At 40.0% G+C, this 13,262-nt stretch overlaps 1 long non-coding RNA gene across 1 annotated transcript in view; it reads left to right on the top strand.

The window, feature by feature from the left end:
* Positions 1–13,262, top strand: part of LOC125880645 (uncharacterized) — a 113,843-nt gene that overhangs the window by 52,861 nt on the left and 47,720 nt on the right. The window contains exon 2 of the long non-coding RNA XR_007448136.1: positions 3,134–3,196. This is a non-coding gene — a long non-coding RNA (uncharacterized LOC125880645). The remainder of the gene's footprint in view (positions 1–3,133; positions 3,197–13,262) is intronic.

Here is a 13,262-nt window from a genome sequence, read left to right as displayed (position 1 = left end):
AGGCATAACGTTGGTGCTTTAGGTACCGTCATACCCAACCACTTACCTGTGTGATCCACAGCTTTTTCCCAAAATGGGATAACCAGTTTACATTCCCAGATTGCATGTAGAAATGTTGCTGTTTCCGTCTCACATTTCCAACATAAATTACTCACCAGTAGACCCATCCTGTACAACTTAAAAGGAGTAATAGTCTACTAAATTTTCATGTTTTCTGGTTCTTTAATCGCAGATGACCTCATTTTAGAAGACATTTGTGTACATTAAAACATATTTATAGCTTAGACCTGAACCTTTAATTTGCAGCTGGTTAGAATATTCTACCATAAATTATGCCAGAGATGCATATGGCAGAGAGTGACACATCACCCCAGTTCCATTTTATCAATTTGATTGGCAGCAACTTAGAATTTACAACAAAGAGGCATAAGAGTTAAAATGCACTCAACCATCTGTGGTATTTATCACTTTCCATGCATGACATCAAGACGTGCACTAAGGCCAACGAGTTCAGAAAGCGACTAGCTGCCTTTTTTTTTTTTTTTTTTTTAACCATCCTGCTGCAGGTAACTACTGTAGTTGGATGTGGGTGGAATGATCATAGAATGATACCAAAAATAGAATACATAGAATATATTTTTACATAAATACAAAATCAAGGGATAATTCAATAACACACAGTAGTCAATCTCAGCCTTGTCTCACTATGGTGTGCTCTTGGAGCTTTTAAGCAGGTGTCTCGGCCTGCAGCACTCTTTACATGGTGGTAAGAGGGAGGGGGGCAGATGTGGAGCTTTGTCAGAAAAGCACATTGTGGCGAGATGGATTAGGAAGGAAGTAGGAAAGTTAAACTGGTTGATGTAAAACAATCCTGCTTGATAGTCGCTGAAAGCACGTCAAAGAGTCAGGTGGAAAAAGTCTTGAAAGTCACAGTTCTGGGTGTGGGTGGGTTGGTGGGATGGATATGTACCCAGAGGCAGGTTTTCCAAGTAACGAGAGCTCTCAAATAAAAAGTGTAGTTGAGTCTCAAGCAGAGTGCATGCAGGAGGAGTGTAGAGGGGTGACAGACAGCTTTAGAAAGAAGGTTTGACAAAGAAGTTAATGAAAAGTTTGAGACTAAGTCTGTTATACTTCACTTTGATTTGAAGTACTTGCCAGATAGTGTTTTTGGAACAGGTGTCGTACTCAGTAAGGCAGTGTGTTCCCAAATCGCTACAAGTGTAAGAATAGTGTTAGCGATTTTGCCCCATGTGGTAAATGTAGGGAACACAGGGGACACAGAAATAATAGGGCTAGAACTAAGAAAAGTTAGAAGTATAAGGAGGCTGTAGGACAAGGTATGGTGTGAGATAGGAAGTTTAAGGACAGGACAAATCAATCAGGAAGCATGAGGAAATTTGCTTTTTTAAGGATCTGGTGATGTTTTTGGCCTTTTTGGTAGTGGTAATAAATGCTGGTGTGGTTGTGCAGCAGCAGAGATAAGCTTTTAGGCTTGCTCAAACACCTGAAAAATAGAGAATTTATGGATGGGAAGAGGTTGATATTATTTTGTTTCATTGGAGATTATAGTTTGAATCCAGTAGTTGCAACGGTTTGGATGCCAACCGCAATTAAAAACCAAACAAGAAGAATATGCAGCACGCTTTTGCCCGTATTTCCTCCTGAAACCACTAAGTGAAGAAGTGAGTCTGTAGAAACATTAGCTCATCTAATGCTATTCTTTTGCTTGCTACTGGTAAGAATGCAACAAAATATTAGACATCAACTCACAAAACACAACATCTAAAGTCTTCATGAGTAGTGTTCACACATCACAAACCTTTTTTTTTTTTTTACACGGGTGGAAAGGCCAGGTCCTCTTTCCTCTGTATCAGTCACCATTTGCAGTTTACCAAACAGCAGAACCTGAGTGTTTGAAATAGTCAATTAGTACTCAATAAAGATCTGTGCACATTATTCAGTTAAATGCCTTTTATCTGTGTAAGCAGACAGTGCCTCTGGACGTTTAATTCTTCTTTTTCTGGAGTGACAATGGGCCGCTGTTTACTGTAAATGACTGAATTCAAGATGATCACAGCTTCTGCTTTCACTCAGTGAGGAAACTTAGAGCATTTTCTGTGTACAGGGAAACAATTTTGCAAACTACAATAAGAGATTTTGGGCTTAAAATCAGTTTAAGTGAGTCTTTGTATGTGGAAAATAATCTTAATTTTTACAATAATAAGGTCTGTTTGAAGTTAGAGGGGGGTCAGGTTGGCATTGTGGCCAGACTTTAGGTAGAAGAGACTGAAAAGGAGAAGTGATACAGAAAGAATTCCGCCACGGATATTTGACTGCAATTTTAACTCATTGGAGCTGAAACATTGAACAAATCAATTTATAAAATAGTAATCTGCAAAGAAATTCACGATCAATAAACAGCTGAAGTCACTGTTAAGCATAAAAGGCCAAAATCATTGTATATGGAATAGCTTTGGGTTTTGGATAGGTGGTTGGACTCAAAACAAAACTTGAAATTGCATGTGTCAGTATTAAAACATGTTGTAAACAAATTGATTTATAGAAAAAAAAAAAAAAAAAAAAGCCGATTAAATGACTATAAGAATAATCATTAGTTGCAGCCCTACATTTCACTACACCTGAAAGACAAATGTGATTTTGCTATACCTCCACAGTTGTCCCTCTTCCATAAACTCTGCACACCTTCTCCTACCCAACAGCAGCTTTAGTTGGAGTTGCAGCACAAGACTGTAGCCAAACATGTTCCAAACTCAGACAATGCACTGTGTTATCACCAGCTACAGTGCCATCCGCTGGCTGGCTGGGCTGATGTGTGGACCCAGCGTGGCTGGATGTGGAGGAGAGATAGGGTGCTGCGATAGAGCCCAGGGCTAAAGAAGAGCATTGTGTGTTGCTAAACCACAGACCCACTGTGTTGTCTTAGTTATGCATCAGAGAACTGGATGCGTCTTCTTCAATCACCCAATTTCAGCTCCCCCATTCCCTCACTGTCTCTCACATCCTGCCAGTTCTCTTATTTAGTCAAACGTGCGAAGCTATGTGTACGAGCTTAAAGAGTGGAGCCTGCTGCTTGCTGCCCTACATCCTAATGACTCGTCCTGCTTTCTCTCAGGTGTCCTGATGTGAAAAGGTGGAGCTAATGGACTGGAGGAATGTGGAAAATAGCCAATTGCCGGTAAGGTTCAAGAGAAAAAAGTTTGGAAAATGAGTGACACAGAAAAGATTTTCGTCTGTTGCAATAAGTCAGGGATGAAATGGGGAAAGATGAAAATGGTTGCATTGATTGGATTACGCTGCAAACCATAGAAAGAGGGAGTGAGAGAGGAAATGGCTCAGAGATCTTGGTTTAATAGTATTCTTTCATACAGGCCCAAGCTAATCATCAGAGAGTGTGACCGACTTTGAGTTATCACCCCTTTTATTGTATCAAAATTGATCACATTATCTCCTATCCATCTCTGTACATTCACCTCTGGTGAAAGTGGTTGTCCAAAGCACATAATGGACAGATTAGAAGAAAACCTCTGTTCTGGCAACACTCAATATTTCCCCATTAGTGCGGTGGCCTCTGGGATTAGACCTCTGCCACACATTAAAGATGTCAATACTGCTAATATTGTTTTTGGAGGTCCTCCACCTTCTTAGAGCTACAGCTTGTGTAACCAGATCTGTTTGATAAGATCTATTGAGCAGCTCGGAGACTGGCAGTAGGAGACCTATAGGTCGTATCTTCTATTTGAGAGAGGAAGGCTGCGGGATAAAATGGCCTTAGAGTATTTTTCCTGAAAGTAGCTCTACTCAGACTGTTGGAGATCACAGATTCTTGATTCACAAAGCATGCCAGTATCGGATTTAATACACACACACATGAAAAATAGTCAATACATAGTGAAAAGAGAGATTGAATTTCACCTATGTGGCACAACTGTAGAATGCTTATTCCGGTAAAATGATTTATCCTGTTATCCAAAAAAAAAAAAAAACAACTAAATTTTAAGCGTGCTGTTGATGGATGCTCCCACAGTGCAATGCACAAAAGAAATGGAGGAGCTTCTCACCAAGCCCCCGGGAACAACTCCGGGCTTTGAAACCAAACCTGGCCAAACCATAGAACTACAACTTCCAGGTCCATCATGTGACGCCATTGGACCCAAATAGACTTTTTTGTATAGACTTGCATTGTGAAAGACATGTCTGTAAATCAGGGGCTATTTTAAATGTATTTATTTTTTAATGTTCTCATTATGAACACTTTAACAGCCCCCATTTAAATCCATAGACTGTAAAAATAATGGCCGTAGCTATCGAGACGTCACCCATTGGTCCAGAGACTCCCCTTTTCGAAGTCTTGAGTTCGGCACTTCGGCCGTCACCATCTTGGTTTTTTTGGAGCTGGAAGTGACTTTATTCGGGTGAGAGGCTCCCACTGTGGAGGAGCGAGGGGTGGATCTGACAGAGAAGCTGAGCACACAAAAATCAGACAGCCTGCTACTCAGAGTCGCTCGCTCTTACATACGCATAACTTTAAACCTTAATAAAATGTAATCAGGTGGGTTATTAAAAAATTCACCCTCATGATACAGTTGTCATGAACCAGGAAAATCACTATAAAGAAGGAAAGGAAACACTGGTGTGCTTTGTCTGTGGGCCCATGGTTGCAGAAGATCCAGGTAATTTTATATCTTGAAATAGAGGTTTTTTGGCTTCATGGGCCAATGCATGACCACCTGTAAAAATAAAGCTTGAATAAATATAATTTGAATTTAGATTCTTCAATTTGTACATGATGTAAAATGAATGGTGTTTGCATAGAACTGTGAACACCACACACTGCAGGCTGACGATGAGGCACGTGAATTGGTTCATGCTATGCTCGGGGCATACTGGCATGTGATAGGAGGAGCAATCATTTCCTGCCATCCTGTCTTCAGGAGCATAGTGAAGGCCTACCACATCGAATAGATTTTCCAGCCGAGTTTTGGACGTCCACAGCAGTAGGTGGAGTTTTTCTTGACTTAATCAATTAAATATGATAGTCATAAAACATTTTACTATGAAATAATGTTATGTACTTCTGACTTTGAACATGATCTTACTTGAGTGAGGAGCAGTATTTAGGGTCATAGACAGAGCAAATGAAGAAATCTGTGTCTGCTGCATCTAATGTTTGTCTCCTTCAAAATGACTGACCTGAACTGACTGATGAGTGCCCCTGCTTCCCCCACGACTTCAAGACATTGGTGTTTTTAAAAAGCACTCATTAGAACAGAAAGAGAAAACAATTACATGAAGTCGTTAGCAACAAATTGAGTGACAAAGTCCTAAAAAACTGGAATGACAGAATAACCCACTTGCGAGATATGGCAAGAAATATACCTCTGGGGGGTCTGTGGGTAGTGGGTGCCCCAGTAGGTAGGATGAGGCTTAAGTCTACAGTTGAACTGACAGGTTTCTATCTGTTTTCTAGCACATTTTCTATCATTTCTGTTAGTGTAAAACATTTAAGTATTTTAAGTATCCTCACACATCCAACAGTCTGACAGCATAACATCCTTCAAATCCCATCTCAGAACTCACCTGTTTAAGCTGGCTTATGCACTTTAACACTGACTGTACCCTCTGCACCCCTTCTCCCACTGCTTAACAATCATACTGTTTTTTATCACAGTGTGTGTGTGTGTGTGTGTGTGTGTGTGTGTGTGTGTGTGTGTGTGTGTGTGTGTGTGTGTGCACAATTCGCCTCTCTTGTTCTGTATGTTATTTTATATTCTGTGAGGTGACCTTGGGTGTTTTGAAAGGTGCCTTTTAAATAAAATGTATTATTATTATTATTATTATTATTATTAAGTATATTTAAGCAAAAACAGTATACTATGACAAATAGTACATGGTGTACCAGTATGCAGTATACAAGCAGGCATGTCCCAATTACATAACATATATTGATTCTAAGCTGGTTTTGAGTATAGAGCTTGTTGACAATAGAAAAATGATTAAGCATGCTTAAAACAGACAATGCATACTAAATACAGTTGATTTTTGAGTGCACTGGTGATGAACATCATAGTCTAACAACGCACAAAGGAGATGGAGGTGCTGCCCACAGCTGGGGAAAGAAATAACACATTTTGGGTTGTTGTGAACAAGCTGAAAAGAAATATTGGAAACCAACTAAAAAAAAATATTAAAACATTCTGATGTGCATTTGTGTAGTGTAACTGGCAGAAGTATATACAGTAAAGAATTAATATCTGTAATATGGATTTGTGACACAGCCACTGACTGTCATATAAATTACCAAAAGCAGCAATAATGCATCTTCACCACAAGAGTGCACCATTGCGCTTCCTTGAAACATGAGAGCACAAATCCAGCAGTTTGGTACCTACATAGTGCTTGTATTGTGGACAGTATGATATTGTTCTATCTTAACATACAGTAAACATTATATTACCTAAAATAGATTCAACAAAATTATACTGAAAATAAATGTGTACTATGAGATATGAATGAATTTTGAATTATTTATCAAGAAGGAAACATAAAAAATGCTTAATTATCGGTGCAAACTACAGGTTAAGGGCAGCAGTGTATGTTTTTGTGATGGATTCTCCAACATTATGGCCCACCTTATTACCATTTTCTTACAGAGCTGGCTTATGAATGAGTGTAGACTGAATCCCAGCTCTCTGTGCCGTCCTGTATATAATTTCAGTGGTAAATGAAAACATATTCTCCTGCGTGTGTGAGAACGTCCTCTCGGTGCGGCAGTGCTGAGGTCATATCCATTGGGATGGCCTGGCGGTGTGCGGACAGGATGAGGAATAGAGCCCTACTTTCTGAGTTAGATAAATACCTCCATCCGCCTTACTAGAGCATCCACCGGGGACAACACAAAGACCAAAATCAGCAATACATAAGCATCAATAATTAAGCAGCCACACACAGTGAGAGGGTGAAAGGAGGGTGGGGTCCTGGACTGTGCACACGGTTGGCTCTGAAGTGATCCTAAATGCTGCTAATGTCTCTAAAGCTCGTCACAGAGGACAAAATGGAGTGGGGTGCGTTTTCTTTTAAGTAAATGACACAGCTGTAATGCACTCTGGTGTCTTCTCCTTTGTCTTCGTCTTTATTTTTTGCCTCCCGTCCCCCCCAATCGCTCTCGTTCCCTCACTTGTCTCCATGTCTCTTGTTTCCGTTTCGCTGCTAGTTTTCATAGATTTCTCTCAGACGACTAGACGTATTGGGTCAAACCTATCCTATGAACAAGTACACCCCGTGACCCAACCTGGCTCAGCCTGTGCCTTATCATTTATTTATGGGAGCCACTATCAGTGCAGTGCTGAACAAAACAGTGATGTCATTGCTTTCATTTCTTCCAGTGTGTTGACTGAATGCTACAATCCATTTGGCCACCAGCAACAGCAGCCTGGAAACTTGAAACTGCAATAGCAATTAAAACCCTTAAAAAGTTTAAAAACCTGTTTCAAGAACATAAAAAAAATCTTGCTGCATTTTGTGGCTCTACACAAAACAATTTCTGGCTCGGAAAGGTTGAAAAGTTTATTTGTTTAGTCCTTTTTTTTTTTAGCACACACACATGTGGTGTTATCAAGAGGATTCAGTCTGCAGGCAGTTTTATTTTGGAAGGAAAAGGGGCTTTGGTGTTATGTTCCTGTAGGGGCTCTGGGACAAGTGGAGGTCTAGGATTTCTTCCAGTGTCACTTTGTCCTTGTGGAGTTTCTATCCATAGCTCTTTTTTTTCTCCTCCTCCTCTCCCCTATCTTTTGTACGTCCCAGTCACCCACCAACAGGAATGGCAATTACTTCTGCGGACTGCATGGAAGATGAGTTTGTGGTGTCCTGAGTTGCCATTGTGTAGTTTATGAAAAGGCCACTAGGGGGAGAGGTAGGGCTGACACAGGTGATATGAAACAAAGTGGAAGGTGGAAATGTGAACACCTGAAAGAGAGGGGGAGACAGCTTAACTGAGAGCATGTCTGAGGAAGAAGAGGAAGACCTGATATAGCAGATCAGGAGCGGAGGAGAGAAATACGAGAACGGTGGTGGAAAATGTAGAAAGACAACGACAGCAGCAACAAGAGGAGGGAAAAATTGTTTGTCTGTGGTTTTGCTGTGTGTGTGCGGACGTGAGAGAGTAACCTGTGTTCCCCTCCCAGTCATCTCTGGCATCTCGCTCAGCAGTGTATTTCCATTCGTGGGGCATGGAGAGAGCAGTGACCTAAGGGAGACCCTGTAATTATCCTCTGTGTCTGTGACAGGCCTGGATAATCAGTCTCACTGGGAATACTGGCAGAGATCTGTGGACGAGTGATTCTGAAAGACCTAATCCTCAATGAAGCGCACTCATAGCTCCCACACTGGTTACTGGATTGCTCTCACAAGATACCTTTTGTGACACACTCACAGGTTATACTGCGTGTGTAATCCCCCTCTTGTTCCTTGTTGAACTCTGTTTATACTGTCTTAATTTCTCAGTAACAGATGTTTGAGTAAATTGTGTATTTATTTTCCTTCAGCATATGTTATATTGAAATATATTTGAGCAACAGAGTAAAAAAGTTGTTTAAAATTCTCATTTTTAGTGGCAGATTCCTCCAAAATTAAAAGACAGTTGATTTAGATTTCCCAGACTAACTTTTCTGTCCAGCTGTGGCATGCAGCTGTGTGTGAGGCAGCAGTCATCCCAACCAATTATAGCTTTCAGGTTTTTAGAGAACAAAATTTAGCTGATACCAATTTTCTGGTAACCCAAATTATTGGTTGTGACTTTCCTGTCTCAACAACATAATGCTACATCGATATTTTTTCATGAGTCACTTCATAGGAGAATATCTGATGCTTAAGGCCGACAAAATAGCATAACATAGCAGATATCATGAGCAAATAATAAGCTACAAGTCACATCACAGTGAGCGTTGGGGCTTCAGGTAGAAAGTGAAAAAGTAAAGGTTAACATGCACACTTAGGCTTTGAAGTAGGCAAACACACACACACACACGCACACACACACACACGCGCACACATCAGGACGTGCACACACAAACACAATGGTTCCACATCTCATAAATGTTTCAAAGAGGCTTCAGAAAGGAGTCTGTGATTTGGCACAAGCCACAAATACACACACAGGCTGAAAACACACACGCATAACACATGAAAACACTTTTCAGTATCAATTAATGTGCCAAAATGTATTCACACACACATTTGTAGACATTTACATCATGTGCTGCTCCCCATATTCCGCCCTCGCCGAGCAACAGGAGAAATCCTTCCATTTCAAGCGGCAAAGTGTCGCAGGTCAAAGTTCACAGAGAAATAATGACGCGGATGTGTACGCCTGGTGAAATTTCTGATGTCTGGGATACTTGTTCAAGTGTGCCATGCAAGATGAGGGGAGCAGCATTCCCACAGGGGGCCTGGGAATCAATTACCACTCTCCCGAGGCAGTGGATTGGCTGGCAGGGAATGACAACATGCCAGACAGCCACACGGTCAGGCTGTCATCATTTGATTTACACATAATCAACTCCTAATTGTATCACATTGGGCTGCAGGTACATGTAATTTAGAACAGGGTGTGAATTCACAGGGGTTTTGGCAGGCAGAGCTATTGTGTCCCTCTGGTAATGAAGGAGAGGCGAGTGCTTTAATGTGCTTGGCCCCTGGTAGTCCTGAGCTGCTCGCAGTGCGTAGTCATGGAGGCTCGGGAGCCAGACTTTTGTGCTTTGACAGTTTGATGGACAGCTGACATGACTGGCTCCGGAGTTGCCAGTCAATCCATAACTGAAAGTAGCCCCAATGCAAGTGTCTTCCGATCAAGAAAAAACTTCAAAGAATTTTCTTCCCCCTTCCTGTATATTTTTGTTGTCTTCTCTCTTCTCTCTCAGAGTGATCAGCTCCATGTTGCAACAGTATCCTCTGGACACTGTGAAGTTTGCAGTGTGGAACTATTCTTTGCAAAGTTTACAGCGAGAGAAACAGCCAGGTTTCTGGTTCACTGCCTTGCCGCTGCGAGGTTATCGGGCAGTTTACATTATTAATTTAATTACGTGACACTCAGAGTGCTCTTACATCAGGTGAGACGCGATAAATCATCATCAGCCTTATGAGCTAACAGATGCTATAGTACGTCCTCTTTCTTCAGCATTGTCTAAACTTACTCTTTCACTGCATCCATGACATCAGAGAGAAGGCAGCAGACTCCCTGGAGCATCAAAAGGCAGACAGACTGAAAAAAATAATCACATGACTGCTCTATTAATCTACTGTATTATGGCCCTTGATCGATATATATTTTGCTCCTGTTCAACAATAACCATTCATCAAGTCGGCCTCGCTCTGCAAAGGATAACCTTTTAAGACGTCAAGAGGAAAAAGGGAATTCTGTTTAATATGCACTTTTAAAACAGTTATATATATATCAGTGAAATACACTTTAAGGCATTACCTGTACAGTAACTCTAAATGAGCTCTGCCTGTTAAGTGTTAAACAAGTTAGATGCAATGGAAATGTTATGCTTTTCATTCTTAGGTCCCACTGTAGCACAGCTGAAGGTGGATATTTTTATTGAATCATCCGCCACATAGCAGATAACATTATATTTTCACCTCTAAGTGAAATTTAGAAGACAAAAAAGTAGACTCCAGAATTATTAATGACAGAATTATTAGTGACAAACATGTCAGGAGCAAACTGCCTGCCCGCACCCGTTCTCGACTTTTGACAAAGTCTGTTTAAATTCATGAAGGCGTGTCCATTAAGTGAATCATCTGTTCACCTGTCAGGTACAAGCTGCGGTGCCATTAGACAAGGACAAGGACAAAATAAAACCCTGAGGCTCGTCTGTTGAGAGTGAAAAGGAAACCCAGTCTCAATATATTTCTTTAATCCTGTTTGAGATATCTAAATGACTAATCGCTCATTTTTGTGGCCACGTGACATAAAGACATAAGTGTCGATTTTGAGGGTGACGCAGGGGACACATACTTTTCATTATTTAAAAGATATGCGTATGTCCCTCCCAATAAAAACATGAAAGCAGCAGATTTCTTTTATTTTGACAAAAATGTAAAACATTTACATTGAATTGATGCAGAAAAGGCATAAATGGGCACATGAAAATTCACCAGGATGCAGTTTTACAAAGTTTTATATAGCTGCAAACTGAATATTTTGACATCTGAAGGGGTCATCTTGGCCTCTGGGACCTGCTGACTTGATGTTTCATAGACCAAACAACCAGCTGATTAAGCGAGAATATAATTGGCAGACTAATCAATAAGGTACTAAGTAAGGTCATGTAAGGTAACTGTCAGAGTTTAGGTTTTCACGGTGAGGGTCTCTGGCACAACTTCACCCACTCATAGGTGTATTTTTGTTGGGACGCAGGGGAGACGTCCTCTTCAGTATTTAGAATGTGTGTATTTGTTCCCCCCAATAAAAATGACAGTAGCAGACTTTTATTTTGACCAAATTAAAGACATTTATACCATAAACTGATGCGGAAAAAGCATAAATTGATGCAAAAAATTCACCAGAATGAAAAAATTAAGTGTTTGATGCTCAAAATTTTCTTGTCAAGGACCCCCAAACCCCTTGTTTCATATGTGTCCCCTTCCCAATGTTGAAACAGAACCTTTGCCTTTAAATAAAGGTGTATTTGATGTAGATATACTTACTGAGATGTATACCAGCCTTCCAAAAACATGTTTTCAGAGCATGGAAAACATGAATTAAATGTTCTTAAATCTGCAATTTAGTTAAGTCTTGTACAGAGAGGTAGCAGTGGCTATTGTTGTCGCTTTCTGTATGCCATTATACACTTGATTTTTTTTTTTTTTTAATTCACCATATGGTTTACAACGTGGCTGAAAATGTGGATGTGGCTCAGTCTCACTCTCATATCTCGCCACATTTGTCTTAAAATATTACCAGAACCAAGAGCTCAGGTAATTCACAGAGCTCTAAATTGCCAATCATTTCATAGGAAAATAAAATCCATAAAGTCTTATATTCTAACAGACTTCCTAGCATTTAGGCCTTAGCTTACAGTATATAAATTCAATACACTGTCTCCAGTGTTTTACAGCACCCTGTAGGTACTCACAGAGTCCTTTCCTCGCAAATGTGGCAGCATTTCACACATTTACAGACCGAGCAGACTCTATTAGAATTTTTTTTTTTTTTGAATAGCATACAGTAGTAATACAGTATACCATTTTTTGACAAGTCAATTATTTTTTTCCATTGTCATAAAAACACAATACCTTTTGCAAAGAGGATTTTAAGTTTTAGTTGGTAGCACAGACGTTTCATGATTCATTATTTCCTATTTGCTTCTTTTTGCCACTAAGAGTTTATGCAAAAACTGAACTAAACAATACTGAACATTCATTGACTTTTATTTTGAATGACGGCAATCTGGTGTCGATTTACTTTGGCATGTGGAAAATATTCTAATCTGAACATAAAAACATCCTGTTAAAGGTTTCAATAGCTCTTGTGAAGCCTGCAGCCTACATCTTTGTGCTTTATAACTCACAACAGAGCCACAGTGGAGAGCAGGACATAGGCAGGCACCTTGGCTGAAAGGATTTATTATAATCAATGAATGAATAAATAAATGTTTTGTATCAAATTCAGAAACAGGATTGACACATTTAAGCCCTTTGCCTTAGCTGCACATCTTAATCGGAAGAAAACCCATGTTAAACAGGTTTCTATGTTTAATTTTATTAATATTATTAGAAATAAAAGCCATTTACTTCCCTTTTTTTTTGCTTCCTTACATAAGTAAATAACCATAAATGACAATCCATGCACCTTTTCAGTTCAGCCATGATGTGCTAACTTTGGCCTTCAATTAAAATAAGTATTTTGCTGATTTAAATTTAACTAAATTGTGTGTAATGTTTAAAGTAATGAGCAACAACACAGTCACACAAGCGCGTGAACAACAAGCGCACTTGCAAAACAGGAAGTCACAGCAGCCAGTGGCAGCTCCGGAGCCAAAGGCCACGGCAGCTACAGGTGCACCTCATTCTTTACTGCCTGACTGAGATGGATCTCAGCAATTTCTGGTGCTAGCGTTGCACTAAGTTGAATCTAAATAATTCAAGACCTGGAACGATTTTCAAATTGCTTTTATTTTGAACAGAATACAAAACAGACAATGAAAAAAAAAAACCCTTTTCCCTTTTTCTGTGAGTGCAGA

This window comes from Epinephelus fuscoguttatus, linkage group LG2, assembly GCF_011397635.1.
Source record: "Epinephelus fuscoguttatus linkage group LG2, E.fuscoguttatus.final_Chr_v1".
In the NCBI taxonomy this organism is placed as follows: domain Eukaryota; kingdom Metazoa; phylum Chordata; class Actinopteri; order Perciformes; family Serranidae; genus Epinephelus; species Epinephelus fuscoguttatus.
Note: the sequence above shows the minus strand (reverse complement) of the source record. Positions and strands in the feature narration are given on the sequence as shown.